Source organism: Sus scrofa, chromosome 9 (genome assembly GCF_000003025.6).
Source record: "Sus scrofa isolate TJ Tabasco breed Duroc chromosome 9, Sscrofa11.1, whole genome shotgun sequence".
Classification (NCBI taxonomy): domain Eukaryota; kingdom Metazoa; phylum Chordata; class Mammalia; order Artiodactyla; family Suidae; genus Sus; species Sus scrofa.
In genome coordinates, this window is record NC_010451.4 from 131,111,084 (window position 1) to 131,127,378 (window position 16,295).

At 49.5% G+C, this 16,295-nt stretch overlaps 1 long non-coding RNA gene across 2 annotated transcripts in view; it reads left to right on the top strand.

Moving 5' to 3' along the window:
• The window catches only part of LOC106505045, a 51,821-nt gene extending 36,004 nt beyond the window's left edge, over positions 1-15,817 (top strand). For both annotated transcript variants that reach the window (XR_002336046.1, XR_001299108.2), the window contains exon 2: positions 13,411-15,817. This is a non-coding gene — a long non-coding RNA (uncharacterized LOC106505045). The remainder of the gene's footprint in view (positions 1-13,410) is intronic.

Below are 16,295 nucleotides of genomic sequence, written 5' to 3' on the forward strand. Positions count from 1 at the left end.
GGAGGGAGCTAAATTCTATACTTTAATTCCTTTTCCTTCCACTGAAAGAGAAAACTTGTAGCGCTCTTTTTTTTTTTTTTTTTTTAAGGCTGCACCCTTGGCATATGGAGGTTCCCAGGCTAGGGGTCCAATTAGAGCTGTAGCTGCTGGCCACAGCCACAGCAACTTGGGATCCAAGCTGTATCTGCGGCCTACACCACAGCTCACAGCAATACCAGATCCTTAACCTACTGAGTGAGGCCAGGGATTGAACCTGCGTCCTCATGGATGCTAGTCAGACTAGTTTCTTCTGAGCCACGATGGGAACTCCCTGCAGTGACTTTTGAACTGGCTTTGTTGCTTAGGCCTCAATTTTGCTGGAGTCTAACATCAAATATATTGTCACAGTCAGTCTGCTCCACACAGGAGTGTATCATGACCCAGAAAAAGCGGGTGACATGTGACCTCCAGAGATCAAGCCTGTTTTCCCATTGAAGGACCAGTATCAGGACAGAAATGAGGAAAATCTCTGTGATTTTGATCACGAACCACCCCTGAGCTTTGGAGAAGAATCTGAAGAGATGAGCAGCAAACAGAACGTAGAGTCCAAAACTCACACAGGGTGGGCCCTGCTGTCAGGCCCCCGTCTATATCCAGTTTAGAGTCAGCATGAGAAGGTTACAGGGTCAAGAGCCACCTTTGGGTGCTCAGCTTAGGGTAGGAGAAGAGGGAGTCCCCAGTTCCCTAAAAAGACACAGTCTCTATCCTCAGAGAGTTTCCAGTGTTGTGAGAGCACTTGGGAAACAATTAGAGAAAAGCCTCAGCTTTCTATCTCAGGCAGCGGGAATCCCAAGGGCCGAAGAAGTTCACAGAAGTGTGGACCTGAGCGGGGCCACCCCGTACAACACAGAGGTTGTACCCTGGACAGTCTGCAAGGGCGGACTGCCTTCGACCCTCACGTATCGCTAATGGTCCCAATCGCCAGCCTAACAGGGAATAATCCGGGTACCAGATGACGATGTCAACATAAATAACCAAATTTTATTCGCTTGTAGCTCTGGTGGATTCAGACCTTGGGTCATCCTTCTATCACCTTAAATTTTCCCAATTCTTGCCTTCCTTTTTAAAAAGTTGAGAGAGAATTTACATACCACAAATTGCACCATTTTGAAGGGCGCAATTCCACGGTTTTTAGTTTATTCACAAGGTCTCGCAACCATCCCTGCTCCCTCATTCCAGAACATCATCATCACTGAAAGAGAAGCCCTGCGATACCCACTAAGTAGTCACTCTTCATTCTCTTTGCCCCCCAGCTTCTGTCAATCACTAATCTGCCTTCTGTCTCTGTGCTTTGCCTGTTCTGGATACTTCACGCCAGGGCAGCTCACGTAACCCATGGCCTTTTGTGTCTGGCCTCTTTCAATTAGCATGTTCCTCCTCATCACAGTCCATCCGTGTTGTAGCAGCAGCAGGGCTTGGTTCCCTTTCTTGGCTTTTTTTCTGGCCATCCTGGATGGTGGCTGCCATGTGCCCATGGACGCCTGCTCCCCAGAAGCCACCGCAGACAAGTGCCTCGCAGCTGTTACCTCTGTCCCCCTGTGAGGATAAGCTGTTCTCCTGCCTTGGCTCCACCTTCCTTTGAATTGGAAACCCCTAAGGTGTCAAATGCCAGGTAGACCCATCAGTCCTCCCTCTCTGAGCGGGAGCCAGATCCTGTGCAGACTTGGGCCATGGTCTCGCTCCTCACCTGCATGCTGTCCTTGTCCCCTGGGACTTTCAGCTGGAATGATGTCCCTCTCTGGTACCTGAAGGAGGACCTGGTCTTCTGGCCCCTCCACCCGCCCTCATCCACTCTGACCCTGGAGCCCAGCGTGGGAAGAAGCTTAAGATAAAACAAGCACATCCTAAGGCGAGAATTGGTGTGCCAGCCATTTTTAAGATGTGTTTCCAGGAAAAAACCAGTAGCAGTGAGGGAAACATCGAGGCCATGAAGGGAGTGATACCGAGTGAGGACCCACAGAGGGGAACTTGAGCTCTGCCCCACAGGGGGGCAACAGTGGACATTAGACCTCAGAGCAGAGTTCGGACCCTGCCCCTGTCATTCATTGGTTGAAGGCTGCTCCCTGGGTGTATATGGTCCAGGCCATTCTGCTGGCAGAGGACCCAGGAAAGGTCATCCCACAGCCTGAGAGCAGTCTGTTGAGATAGAGATGCAGGTGCTGGCTGTTGGAAGGGAAAGCACATAGGTTCTGCTACCCTCCCTTTCTGGAGGTCTGCTTTTCCCACAGACACAGCAGAACCTAGTATGGTGCTGAGACCCAGCATCTGTTGACAAAGAGATGGCAGGTCAGTTGATCAAGCGGTTGATAGACAGACTTCATTGGAGTCCTGAACGTAATTGTCTTTACAACCACGAAACACTTGCAAAAAATGGAGAATGTGATGCACACCTCTGGCTGCCTCTTTCCCACTTCCTGTCCGTACTTGGGTGCGTGCAAAAGAAAATGAGAGCAGTTTCTGCTGGGCTGTTGATGGCAAGGAAGGACACTTAGACCCACAGGGAAATCGATGGCAGGAAGTTCCAGGCGACCAAGTCCATGCTGAACAAAGTGTCCGACTTTGATAAGCCAGAGATTCGTGCTAATGCTGTATGTCTCACCCTGAATTCTGGAAGAGCCCCTCTCTGGCGTCTGCTGTGGGTCTCATTTTCTCGTTTTTGGAGCATAGAAGCCCAGGGAGCAGGGAACCGAGGTGTCTGCCTGCCTTGCACATGTTGCCAAACATCTTTCTTCTTCCATTTCTTCAACTGCTTTCCCACGTCCCAAGGTACAAAGATTAAATCAGGAGTTCCCATCGTGGCTCAGCGGAAATGAATCTGACTAGCATCCACAGGACGCAGGTTTGACCCCTGGCCTTACTCAATGGGTTAAGGATCTGGCGTTGCTGTGGCTGTGGTGTAGGCTGGAGGCTACAGCTCCAATTGGACCCCTAGCCTGGGAACCTCCATATGCTGCGGGTGTGGCCCTAAAAAGACGACACCAGAAAAAAAGATTAAATCAATGGATATGAAAGGCACTGAGAAATATAACATGCTCACAAATATAATGATTTAAAAAAAAAAAAAAACTTTTGGCTTTTTAAAAAAAGGAATCTTGGGCAATGAAGGGGAAAAGTTTCAAAGAATGGGGCTGAGGTTCCCTGGAGCCCTTGGTGGGGTCTGAGTCTCATCATGACCCCAGGCCCAGCCCGTGACCACACATTCATTAACCCGATAACTAGAATTCTGTTTGGCCCTCCCAGGCCACAGCAGGACTGATGATAAAGCTCCACAAGGGGCCCCAGAAGAACGAAGAGGTAGGGAGAGAAAGAAAGCAGGGTCTCTAAGCAAGAGTGAGGGGAAAACGGAGCCCAGTGGATGAGCGAGGGCAGGTGACAGGTGACAGATAAAGAAGCAGGGGTAAAGGACAACAGAGAGGAAACAGAGCTGACTGGGTGGGAGGGTGATGGGTGCCCTTGGCAGCTGCTCCTGGAATGTCCACATCCTGGGCTTCCCAGCTACGGTTCTGTGGTGCAGGCCACCTTTGCCACAAGCAGCCCTGCTCTCAATCCTCTGGCCATCTTCCCAAATTCTCTGAGGGGGAAACAAGTCCAGCAGGGTCTCCGGGGCCGTCTGACCTTGACCCCCGCAGATCTCCCGCAGGCCTTGGGCAGAAAGCAGCCAGGAGACCAGGAAGCAGAGGCCCCGATCCGGCCAGCAGACAGAGGGCCCTCAGTGAGTGTGCCAGCCTGTAAATTGTCCTTTTGTTTTGCAGGCTTTACCGAACACAGTTTTATTTCATGTGACTCTGTTATTTCAGGAGGAGTAAATATTGCCGGCGGTCTGTTTAAAAAGGCCAATGACCTGAAATGCTGGTTTGTTTTTTCTCTTTTCTTTTCCATTTGAATTATCTCCAAGGGACAGGCCTGCCCAGGCATCACACAGTTTTAAGTGGTTGGCGCGTAGCTCTAACTTTCCCTTTTTGTTTCGTGAGATGCTGGGCTGGCAAACAAAAGGGAGAAAAGATATGAGATAAGGATATGAAGAGCTGACCTAGGCCCAAGGAAAGAGGGGGAGAGGGCCAGCGTGCAACCCGGAAGAGGGCCCAGGGCCCTCGGCTCCCTGCTGCCTTCGCTGCTTCCGGAGCTGGTGTTTGACCTATAATTATAGCCGCTTTCCTCTGATTTCCTCTGTGAAAATAGCAACATTCAGACTCAGCGCAGAGTGGAAAAAAGACTGCATAAAGGATCAGGGATTTATAAATACAGATAAAATTACAGGATTGTTAGTTTCGTTCTCTGAAGAGCGGGTTTGGAAGTGGGGGTGGGGGGAGCTGACGGCTCTCAAAACCCGTCTCGAGTCCTAACACACCCAGGTGTGCCTCTTTGGGGGCCCAGGCAAAGAAGATGCCCTACAGGGCTTTTCCCACTGGATGGGCAGTCACTGTGGAAAAAGGATATCCTTCCCGGGCACATCCCGCTCCCCAGGTTTGTATTTGGACATCTCAGGGGTTTTCCCTCCGCATCTCGTTTTCTTCTCAGACTCATTATCTCTAAGGAGGGGGTAGAGGATATCCTTGTCTCATAAAATACCTCCCAGTCTTCTGGGACCTGCTTTCCTCCCAGACAAACAATGTGATCATATTGGAATTGTCACGTTCTTAGAACCACCCTGGTCGTCATTGTTCACGCACACCAGCCCTCCCATGGGAGAGATCATCAGGAAAAGTCATCTCTGGTGAAGGAGACTGTCAGATGGACGTATGGCCATGGAGAGGGGAGGGAAGCCACCTTGAGTGAGAATCCGAGACAAGAGGCCGAGAAAAAGGCTTGTCCCGAAGTCTCTGGGTTCTGTGGTTCCTGAGCCTGGCTTCTTGCATCTCTGAGCTTTGCTTCATCTGGATACTCGACCTTTCCTTGAATTCCATGCATTTTGCCTAAACTCTTTCAAGTGGGGTTTCTGGTGTGCGCAACCAAAAGCCTGGACTAAGATGACGGCACTAACGCCAAGAACTCTCCAGGGAAGCTGACGAAGCCATGTTATCTGTAAAGCTTCTCAAAACTAGTTTCACAGAGGGTTAAGTGCAATATTTATAGTCTGCTGACTGCATGGCTGTCACTACTCTCCTTTCCAGAAAGATAGATGGTAGGAGGAAGAGTGAAAATATTCCGAGCAGCATTTATGACCCAGCTGCTGAAGAAGAGGAAGGACCACGGCTCCGCCTTCCTGTGGAATCACATTATAAGCTTTCCAGATAGGAGATTTCCAGAAAGATTGCAAGATGTCTTAACTCCCCCTATCAGATCTACAGTAAGTTAAGCTCACATTTCTATGTTTGCTTCTCAGTAGAGCCGGAGAAGACTGACTGACCCTCCTGAGCCTAACAGCCTGTCCTATGCTTAGAGCTGTCGCTCCCATGCTAAATGAGTCCAAACTTCTTTGGGTATCAGTGGGGCAAATGGAATGGCCTGGCATGACGGTGTAAAAAATGCCCTGAACAGGAAGTCCGGAGACCTGGATTCCAGCTGAGGTTTTACCACCAAGCCCTTAGAAGATGTGCTAAGCCTCTGGGTCATTTCCTCATCTGCCAGACAAGGAATTGGGTGAGACCATTTCTAAAACCCCTTCCAGCTCTTCTGCGCCATGAAATACAATGACTCAAAGGTAAATTCCCAGCCTACGATCATTCTCCACCATGAATACTATTTGCTTTCCACCAAAAGCAGGAGGGACAAAGAGGAGAGAGAAAAACAATAAGGACAACTATGCTGATTACAAACAGTCATTGTGGAAATGGAAAGAAATAATATATAAAAGCCTTTAGAAGAGTGCCTAGCATGCAGCAGATACTGCTATTGTTATTACGCCTCTGCTAGTGGGATTTGCTCTACCTAGAATCTCAGGAATTTAAAGAGTCTTACAGGTCACTGATATGTACAAGGACAAGCAGATGACTTCAGATATCCTGCTATTATTAGTTTACTTTTTAAATACTTCGGTTCCTTCCAGCAAATTCCTGACCTCCTTGAGGGCCTGGTTAGGCCTTGGGTTCCATGTGCCTTCTAGGGTGCCTTGTGCCAGCTAAGGGCCTCATAGATGGTTGACTCTGCTGATTGATGAGAGGGGATTTTCCGTGCAGCCCCAGCACAGCCAGTGTGGACCAGTGGAGTGGTCAGTGGCGCCAGTGGCCCAGCTTCCCCTCCCTCGCCAAGGCCTCTCCGGAGTGATCCTCCCTGGAAGGCCCCAGTGCCAGAAGCCCTTGCCCACAAGCGGAAGCCTAGTGCTGCGTGCAGAGCTGAATTCTTGGGACTGGAAGTCATCGCATCCTGCCTCGTGTGTGGGCTTAGGAAAACATCCCTACCAAGTCTCATCTAGCGCTTCCTTTGGCGTGTGCCAAGAGCCAACAAATATAGGGGTCCAATCTGTTTTGGGGATACCTCCTACCAGGAAGGCAGCACCCCTGCCTGCTTCCTGAGACGTAGTCTGGTTTCCCTTTCTGGGGTGTCCCTGAGGCTAGAGCTCTGAACAAACAATGGAACAAAGGCAATGAAAGTGGTTGATCCTTCTCAGCCCTTTGGTCTCTTCCGGATGCACCTGCTGACTTACCTGGGCCACGAAACAAGAGCCTTAAATGCCCGATTGCTGGGCAACTCCAGGCACCCATTAGCTGGACAGAAGCTTGGTCAAGGAGGACCATGAGAGAGAAAGGAGTTTCAGAGGAGCAGCAGCTACTAAAGGTGTTGGTGAGCAGGGAGTTAGTGTGTCTTTAGCGTTCCTCTGTGCCAGGTGTTATGCTGGGTGTGTTGCGTAAGAGTAATGATAATATTGACAGCTAACACGTTGCACATGCCACCTGCCAATGACTATTCCAAGCCTTTTACACGTATCAACTCATTTAATCACTGCTCCAAATCAGTGGAGTAGGTAGTATTGTTATCTCCATCTTATCATGAGGAAATTGAGGCACAGAGACACTAAACAACTTAAGTTCCCATGGTTACATGTACGAGATGCCTACTCAAAAGCTTTTCAATCAGCTATGATCATGGGCGTTCCTCTTGTGTCTCAGCAAGTTAAGAACCTGACGTTGTGTCCATGAGGATGTGGGTTTGAACCCTGGCTTCATTCAGGTGGTTAAGGATCTGGTGTTGCCGCAACTGGTAGCATAGGTTGCCGATGTGGCTCGGCTCTGGCGTTGCTGTGGCTGTGGTGTAGGCCTGCAGCTGAAGCTCCCATTCGACCCCTAGTCTGGGAACCTCCATATGCCACAGGTGTGGCCGTAAAAAGGAAAAATAAGTATGATTATGTACATATAGACATACTTGACTCTCGCAGTAACTCTGTAATAGCTTACAGGTTAGTGTGGTCACATTTTGGGGGGTGGTAAGAAAACTAAGCTCAGAGAGGTTGCATATGTTCGAGTCACATAGCTAACTATTGGTGGAATCACGCCAGGCCTGTCTGGCTCATGACACCTTGAGACAGCAAGAAGACCATGGAAAAGGGCGGGGAATTGTTCCCTGGGCTTGGGAAAGGAGGCCACCGAAGGCCCACGAAGATTGGGGACGTGCAAATCGGGTCTGTTGCAGGTTGCTTCAGGCACAGCCGAGGAGCCAGCCCTCAGATTACCTGCTCTTTTGCTACTTTCAAGCCACACCAATTAGCCAGACAAATGAGCTGATTTAAATCTCGAGCAGCATGCCTTGTCGAAAGGTGAACCCAGCAGAGCTGAAAAAAATGACTCTAAAGGCAAGCAGCTCTCCGAATGGAAAAATCTCAAAGCTTTTCTCATTCGCCCCACTCGCTTTGCAAGCCCTCTAAGAGGTTCCCTTTCTTCTCTTCCCACTGGGATTTTTTAGCCCAACTTCAAACTATCTTCAGCTCAAGATTGTTCAGACTCTAGAATCACAGAACCGGAAGGAAGCCCAAAGATGATGGATGTCCCTTGTCAACAAATTAAAGCAACAGCTCCCTCTCATTGTGTGTTTAAACCTTTTCTCTTTGACTGAGGAAGAAGCCTTGACCTTTATGAATGGGGCTGAGTGACTGGACTGGCTGGTGGTGGAGCTAACTCAGGACTTGCCTGGAATCCTACAACAGAAGCTGATATGGAAGCCACCTTCTCAAAACGGCTTTGCCTGCTAACCTCCACCCAACACCACCAGCAGCCAGATCCTCACTGGGGAAAGGGGTCTACTCTACTTTTTCTAACCAGAAGGAGCTCTTGGAAGTCACCAAGAATACAGAAATAGTAGGATCTATTGAGAAACTCACATTCACATAATGATAATACCATGAGATTGTGTTAACAGATGCCCATAAGGACTTCTACGTGAGCTCTCCAACCAGAAGCTACCAGTGCCTGCACGTGTCCAGAAACCTCACCAAGAAGGAGACCCAGGGGAGAAACTGCAGGGCTAGGAGGCAGCATGGTTTACTAGCTGAAGGCGGGCGATGCTGCCTTTACAATCTGACTTTCTCCTTCCTAGCTGTGGGACCACGACCAGGGGACACACCTTGGCATTCCCAGACTCTATTTCCCTGTGCAGCTGTCAGATTGGGTGGGTCCCCGTAATAAAGAGGAAATGGATGATGACTGTAAAATTGAGTTCATAAAATGGATGACTATACATGTGAGTTACTCTTTATGCAGATTCTTTTTTTTTTTTTTTTTGGTCTTTTTTTGCTATTTCTTGGGCCACTCCCGCGGCATATGGAGGTTCCCAGGCTAGGGGTCCAATCGGAGCTGCAGCCACCGGCCTACACCAGAGCCACAGCAACGCGGGATCCAAGCTGCGTCTGCAACCTACACCACAGCTCAGGGCAACGCCTGATCGTTAACCCACTGAGCAAGGGCAGGGATCGAACCCGCAACCTCATGGTTCCTAGTCAGATTCATTAACCACTGCGCCACGATGGAACTCCTTTGTGCAGATTCTTTATCATCATCGTCATCATCCTGACCATCAGGCACTAACTGATTACCCACCTCCTTTAAATCAACTGATTGGGGATCAGCTCTGGCCAATGGGGTGGAGGCTTATGCTGAGCTCAGCATCTCTGGTCCTATCCCCACTGGGGCTAGGCTCCCGGCTGTGGCATTGCCGAGGTCCTAAGCTCCCTGGGGGAGATTCGACCATGGCACCAACAAGCATATCAGGACACCAGTAATCTTAGTCCCACACCAACTGTTCCTCAGCAGCAGCTCACAGATCATGTTAATTAAATCCCTGCTAAGCACCAGGCCCCTGATGTGTACTCTCTCTATATCTTACCCACTGAATCCAATGAACCAGGTACATTGCTATTCCCACTTCACAGATGAGGAAACTAGAAGAGCTTAAGTCCCTTGCCCAAGGCTGCCCCCCTCCCCCGAACCGTGAGCTCCACAGGAGGAAGGATTTCCTTATTATTGCTGCCTCCCTCAGACCTAGAACAGTGCCGGGCACGGGGAAGATACTGAAAAGAAATTTTTTTTTTTGGCCATGCCCGCAACATGCAGAAGTTCCCAGGCCAGGGCCTGAACTCGTGCCACAGCAGTGACCCAAGCCACAGCAGTGACCACACCAGATCCTTCCCCCACTAGGCCACCAGGGAACTCCAACAAAAGCTTCTTGAATGGATGACCGAACAGGTAATCAATGGGGAAACAGACAGACCTACATTCTCCAGAAAGATTGTCCAGGCGAACAAAGAGCTAAAGTAATCTACAGCTCTTTTAACCTTCCATTTCCCATGTATTTACCCACGGATTGAGTGTTTTCAATGGGATGTGTCTTACTACTCTGTGGGTGTACAAGGCTGGCTGCTAATTTTGGAACACTTGAGAATCCTGGGCCCAGAGTCATGACCAAGGCTGGTGAGTCATATTCCCCACACTGAGCGCCCTGCATGCTGGCTGTCAGAATAAACCGGGAGAAGTCGCCATCTCGTCCCTGCTCTGGTTGTCTCCTTTTACCTTCTCAAAATGATGAAGGGTGTTCTGCAGAGAGTGAAGTCAGGCTAATTGTGCACTTCCGGACACTCTTGTGTGCTCTGGAAACCTTTGCACAGACTGTCATGAAAGTTCACTTTCTCCTGGAGGAATCCATCCTTCCCCCCAGAATATCCGAGTGAACCTGTAAGGGGCATGGCTTCTTTACTGCAGGCAATGTCAGTGGCAGCGCCCCCTCCCCTGCCATTCCAAGTGGGTACATAACATGACATGTCACCAGGAGACCATTAGCCTTTTCACAAAGGACACGTCTTCTCATTCCTCACTTATAGAAAGGTTTGAAAAGACAAGTACCCTGAAGAGAGGAAACCCATTGATTTAAAGTCACACAAAGGCACAGAAAGCTGATAGCGGATCTTTCTAGGGCAGAACGAAAGCAGAGCTCAGGGGGGATTTAAAACAGAAGTAGAAGTGGCTTGACACCTGGGTGATTCCCCTTCCTCTGCTCAGCTGAAGTAGAAGGCTGCATCCTTGCCTCCAAGGCTCCCAACTGGAAGAAATAAAAAGCCAAGAAGAAAAAAGAAAACCCAGAGTAGGCCCCTGGGACCTGTGATCAACACTAAGATGAGACTCTGAGGAGCGTCGTGATGAGGCCAAAGGTTAAGTGGAGATTTTCATCCTCCTTCAGGTTTGGACTTTCATGACATCCGCCCTCCCCTTTATTCTAGAAAACTAGAAAGCTGGGAGTGGAGAGTGTGGGTGTGGGAGGATGTTCCGGTTGGATGGGCAGCTACGCGAATGTTGCAAATGCCAACTCTGCCCCCATAATTTCGCTCCTCCTGACCAAACTGGAGAATGCAGGTGTAAGAACAGAGAAGGAAGCAGTGCTTTCAAAAACAGGTCTGACTCGGCAGCCTTTAAATAACCAAAGACTATGATAGGAGAGAGGGCTTCTCTGGAGCTCCAACGCCACTGAGAGCAGAACTTGGCAAATGGCCTCAGTGGCCTTTGACTAAAGAGATTTGGTCTTTCTGCAAAGTAAGAAAGCTGCTGAACCATGTCCTCCTCTGTAGCAGGATAGCTTCTTATGAGACCAAGATGGTCACCGACAGCCTACCTGGACACAGAGGGCAAGAGCAAATCCTTGCTCTTCCAAAGGTGGTCCCCACACCAGCAACACTGGCCTCACCCAAGAACTTGTTAAAGCTGCAGGCTCTGACACCTCACCTGCCACCTACTGAGTAAGCATCTCTCCCTGGACAAAATTCCCAGATGAAACACTTGCAGCCAACAGACTGAGATGTGCCGGACTGGATGACCTTGGCAGGTCCCTCCTACTTGGGGACTGGATGGGCCACCCAGTTGAGAAGCAGTGCGGTTCCTCTGCAAGGCTGCGAAGGACGTCTGAGGTGCGCTGCTGTCCCCCTCCCAAGCCACAGCTCTCTGCTCATCTGTTTTTCCAGGACACGTTTCTCCACCACCTCAAGGGTCCTGCAGCCACAATCCCTCTGAACACACACCAGATTCCCTGTGGCAAATTCCTGCGAGACCACACAGCTTGGGGGTCTGGTGAGTGTTCAGAGGAACTCCAGCTGCGATACACTTGATGGGTCCCCTCAGGCCCGTCAAGGACACTCAGAGCAAGGAAGGAGCAAGGCAGGCAGCCCGGTGGTTTTTGCAGATCCTAGCTCTTCTCTCAGTGGTGAGAATCACCTGCACGCTTCCCCATTCATTCATCTGGGGCTGCAGATAGCGGGCAGTGCCCAGCATCCCATCTGCAGAAGCAACTCAAATACTTTCCCTGGAAGGTTTTTGAAAAAGGTATGATTGTACCAACTCATCATAAATGTCAATGAGGAAAAGAACAGCCAAATGTTATGTAGAGAGTGAGGTCTTAAGATACGGCCAATAACTGTTGAGAAGATTAGTTCATGGACACACACATGGGGGAGTGTGTCCACCCAGCTGCTGGTACCACCTGCTGATATGGTCCATCTGGGCTGCTATGGCAAAATGCTATGGGCTGGGTGACTCAAACAACAGGCATTTATTTCTCAACGCTCGGTGGGCTGAGATGTCCAAGACCAAAGTGCGGGCATATTCAGTTCTTGGTGAGGTCTCTCTTCCTGACTTATAGACAGCCACCTTCGCACTGTGTCCTCACGTGGATGTACATGGAGAGAGAGAGAGAGAGAGGAAGAGAGAAAGGGGGGAGGGGGAGAGAAAGGAGAAATGGGGGGGGGGGAGGGGGGGAGAGAGGAGAGAGGGAGAGAGAGGGAGGGAGAGGGAGACGAGAGCGAGCCAGCTCTCTGGCGTCTCCGTCCTCTTCTTAAACGGTGACCATCCCATCTTGGGAGCCCCACCATCATGATCTTCTGTAAACCTAATTACCTCCCAAAGGGTCCAGACATCACACTGGGGAAAGGACTTCAACAGATAAATTTTGCAGGGACACAGTCTGTAACTATCAAGGTAACAGACTTCGGACAGCCCATCTTCTAATCCCTATTTTCCCCTTATATCATATGTTTTTTGGCTAATACTAGTATTTTTTAATGCACTAAGACTATGCTAATTAAAGAAATGGAAATTTTAAATTATGCATCTTTATAACAACTTGCAGTGTTGAGATCCCAGTCCCTAGAGTCTCTCCTCTCCACCATTTCTTTCTTTTTCTTTTCTTTCTTTCTTCTTTTTGGTTTTTTTGTTTGTTTGTTTTTTAGGGCCTCAACCTTGGCATATGGAGGTTCCCAGGCTAGGGGTCGAACCGGCGCGGCAGGTGCCAGCCTACGCCACAGCACAGCAATGCCAGATCCAAGCTGCATCTGCAACCTACACCCCAGCTCATGGCAACGCAGGATCCTTAACCCACTGAGTGAGGCCAGGGACCGAACCCACATCCTCACAGATACCAGTCAGGTTCATTACTTCTGAGCCACAGAAGGAACTCCTCCACTCCACCATTGCTGGTGGGCTGTGGTCCAGTGGTTAGGTCCAAGATGGCCTGCACTGAATATTTTTCACAGTAGGAGAGCAGTTGAGATCAGGGGCTCTGGAATTAGAATGGTTTGGGTTCTAATGTGATTCTATGACTTCCTACCCATGACCTCTCCAAACTCTGATTTCCCCACCTATAAGAGGAAGGCATTGTAATAACGTCTATCGTCATATACTCTTCTATAGTTGTGTAAGGGTTAAATGAAATACATATGACATGTGAGAAAAAGAATATATATAATTTTTATATATATTCTTATATATGACTGGGTTGCTTTGCTGTATAGTAGAAATTGACAGAACACTGTAAATCAACTATAATGGAAAAAATAAAAATCATAATAAATACGTAAGAAACACTCTGCCACAGAGGAGACACTGACTACCACAGTGGCTGTTACTCTCAGGCTATCTTTCTGCTACTTAGATTTTTCTGACTCCTATGTGCTCTTTCTACTCCTAGGCCGAGGCCGCCACAACATGGGAATTAAGGATCCTTCTGCGGACTCCCTCTTACACTCCTGATGTTGTGAGAGCCCTCCTGCTCTCTTTATCTCATGGAGCAGCCAACGTTGGGCTGTGCCCCTGGAAAGCCTAAGAGCTCGCGGCCACCTGCCTGGATGGCCAGAAGAACTTCTCCTGAGTCCTGAACTCCCAGCACCATTTGTAGCACCAGTGAGAGCGGGCGCGTTCTCCCACCTCTCAGCCCTCGTCGCCTCACCCTGGTGAGCACTGACTTCACCCACACCTCTTTACCCCGCCAGCTTACCCTCACACCACGCTTCACCCCAAACACTGGCCTTCAAGGGTGGCCTTGACTTCACGTGGGCTCTCATTTCTGCCAGGATTCCCTCGGGTCAGCTATCTGAGCAGGCATCTTGGCTCATTGCTCTGCTTCCTGGGTGGGTCCCCTGTACTGTCCCAGGGTAGAAGGAGGCATCATGGCTGCCCTGCCCATCTGGTCCTAACCACACCTGGTGATGTCAAAACCCCTTGTCATCCAGCCATGGAAAACCCTCAGCCCCAACATCCTTCATCCCAATTCCTTTTCCAGGGCTCTTAAACTACATGATTTACTTGCCTGCAGGTAAAGGCCGGGGCCCTGCTTCTCTCCCAGCCCCAATCCTACTCAATCATCTAGCTATCTCCCCAGGAAGCTTTCTGTTTTCTCTCCCAAGCCAAGCTGGGTGAAGGGCCTTTCCACTGAGCTTACCTCTACGCTTGCCCACTGTTTTGGAAAGATCTGCCTCTGCCTCCCCCATGCAATCAAGTTCCAGGAGGGCTGGGGCCGCATGCTGGTCATCTCTGTATCGTCAGCACTTAGCACTGTGTCCAAGACATAGTAAGCATGCAGTAAATGTTGAAGAAAGAAAGGAAGGAAGGAAGAGAAGAAAGAATGACAGCCAAAGGAAGAAGTCAATAATGAGAACAGGCTGCATCTGATGCCGTAGAAGAATGCCCAATGGCCCCGAGCAGTGAAGCTAAACCCCATCCTTCTCCACATTTAACCTCCCAACTTCTCCCTCCCTGTTATTAATATAAAAAGAATGAGTTTATAGAGACTCATTAAAATCATTGGCTAAATAACCATGAGAGTTCCTGGAGCCCTGGGCCATCCACAAGCCCTATAAAGAACTCTCTACTGACAGAAGGGCATAAAACCATCACCAAACACAAATACTGCTCTTTTTCCTGGTCGCAAATACACAGTCCATTCAAAGGTCAAGGTCAGTCACCTCTTGTGTACGTGAGCCCTCCACAGCCAATAAACATTTCCACAGACAGCCAAGGAGTGGCGAGGAAAGGAACCAGAAGGCTCCTGGGAATTCTCCGCTGGGCATAATCACTAAAGGTGTCTCCGCAAATGGAGAGGAGCAGGGGTCCAGGAAGGTGAACCGCCAAACAAAACAGCCAGATAATCCAGAAAGTATCCACGTGTACACACACACCCTCAGCCGTTTAACTTTCCTAATAATGTTTTGCTCGGATTAATAATTAAATGGCCTTGTGCACGTTGACGAGACGCCAACGGCTCAGCGAGGAGAGGGGACAGAGGAGCATGTCAGCAAGGTCAGCGTGGAATGGAACTCAGCCAGCCTGCCCTGCAGATAATCTAGACTTGCTTCCGTTCACTCCTTCTCTCTTTGCTGCTTTCGTTCATCTCAGAATTTTAGAGATGAATCCATCTCTAAAAAGTTTGACCCCGAAGCCTGAGCCCGGCTTTGTTGGTTGTGTCTGGAGGACAACTCCTCTTGGCCTTGGAAGCTCATCCACCCGCAGGTGTCCCCTGCCTTCAGCCGAGCACGCCCCCCCGCCCCGCCCCTGCCCAGGTACCATGACAGCCCCTCTGACAGGGAGTGTGTCCTCCCCAGGATTCTCTCTGGGTCAGGAATTTTCTTCCTGATGGTGGAAATCAGGTGGGCATTACCTTCCAGGCTGGTAGAAAAATGAGCAGGAAAAGATAATCTATGCTAGCCTGCTTTACAAAATACTGTCAAATGCTCATTGTGTCTCTGGAGAGAAAGAGACTGACCTTAACAAGGGTCTGAGGGGAGCTCCACTGGGGGGGAGGGGCAAGGAAGGGGGGGGAGGGGCGTGAGAAGGAAGAAAGCACAGCCCACAGCATAGAGTTGTCCTCAGTCAGAGGAGGCAGATGCTTCCAGAAGAGCAGAATACCCCCCAACCCCCCACAGCCACCTGCCAGGCGTGGAAGCAGGTGCCCTCCTGAGCCCGCCTCCCCCCACTCCCCTCCCCTTCTTCTCCCTCCCTCCTTTCCTTCCATCCACTTTTAGTGACCATCGCTGTGTCAGGTCCTGTGCAGGTGGTGCGTGGTGGGAATATGAAGATAATAAAAGCGTTCTCAACCTCAAGTTATCAAGTAGTAAAACTAGTCATCAACAGGTTCACCAAAGCAAACAAAGCAATTATATCGCAGGAGCCAGGGTAATAAATGTGCCTGACCCAGGGGCTGCCGTGAAAGCCCTGGCCATTTCTATCTGGCAGCCAACACTTCAGGTAGCTGATTTCGGTAAGAAGGTGGTTCTCAAAATTTCTCTACACCTACTGCTCCAGATTTGAATTTAAATTTAAAAGAGAATGGCAACTAAAGTCAATCTCAGAATTTTGACAATTTTTGACTGGCTCGTTTGAGAAAAAAATCTATTAGAAGAATAGATTTTAGGTTAGGGTTAAGGTTAGAGGGTTAGGGTGAGGGGTTAGCGTTAGGGGTTAGGGTTAGGGCTAGGGTTAGGGTTAGGCATAGGTGATTTAGGTAATTATTGTTCGTTTCCTTCATTATATGAAAGATTATTGTGACTATGTAGGGAAATGTCCTTATTTTATTTTTAA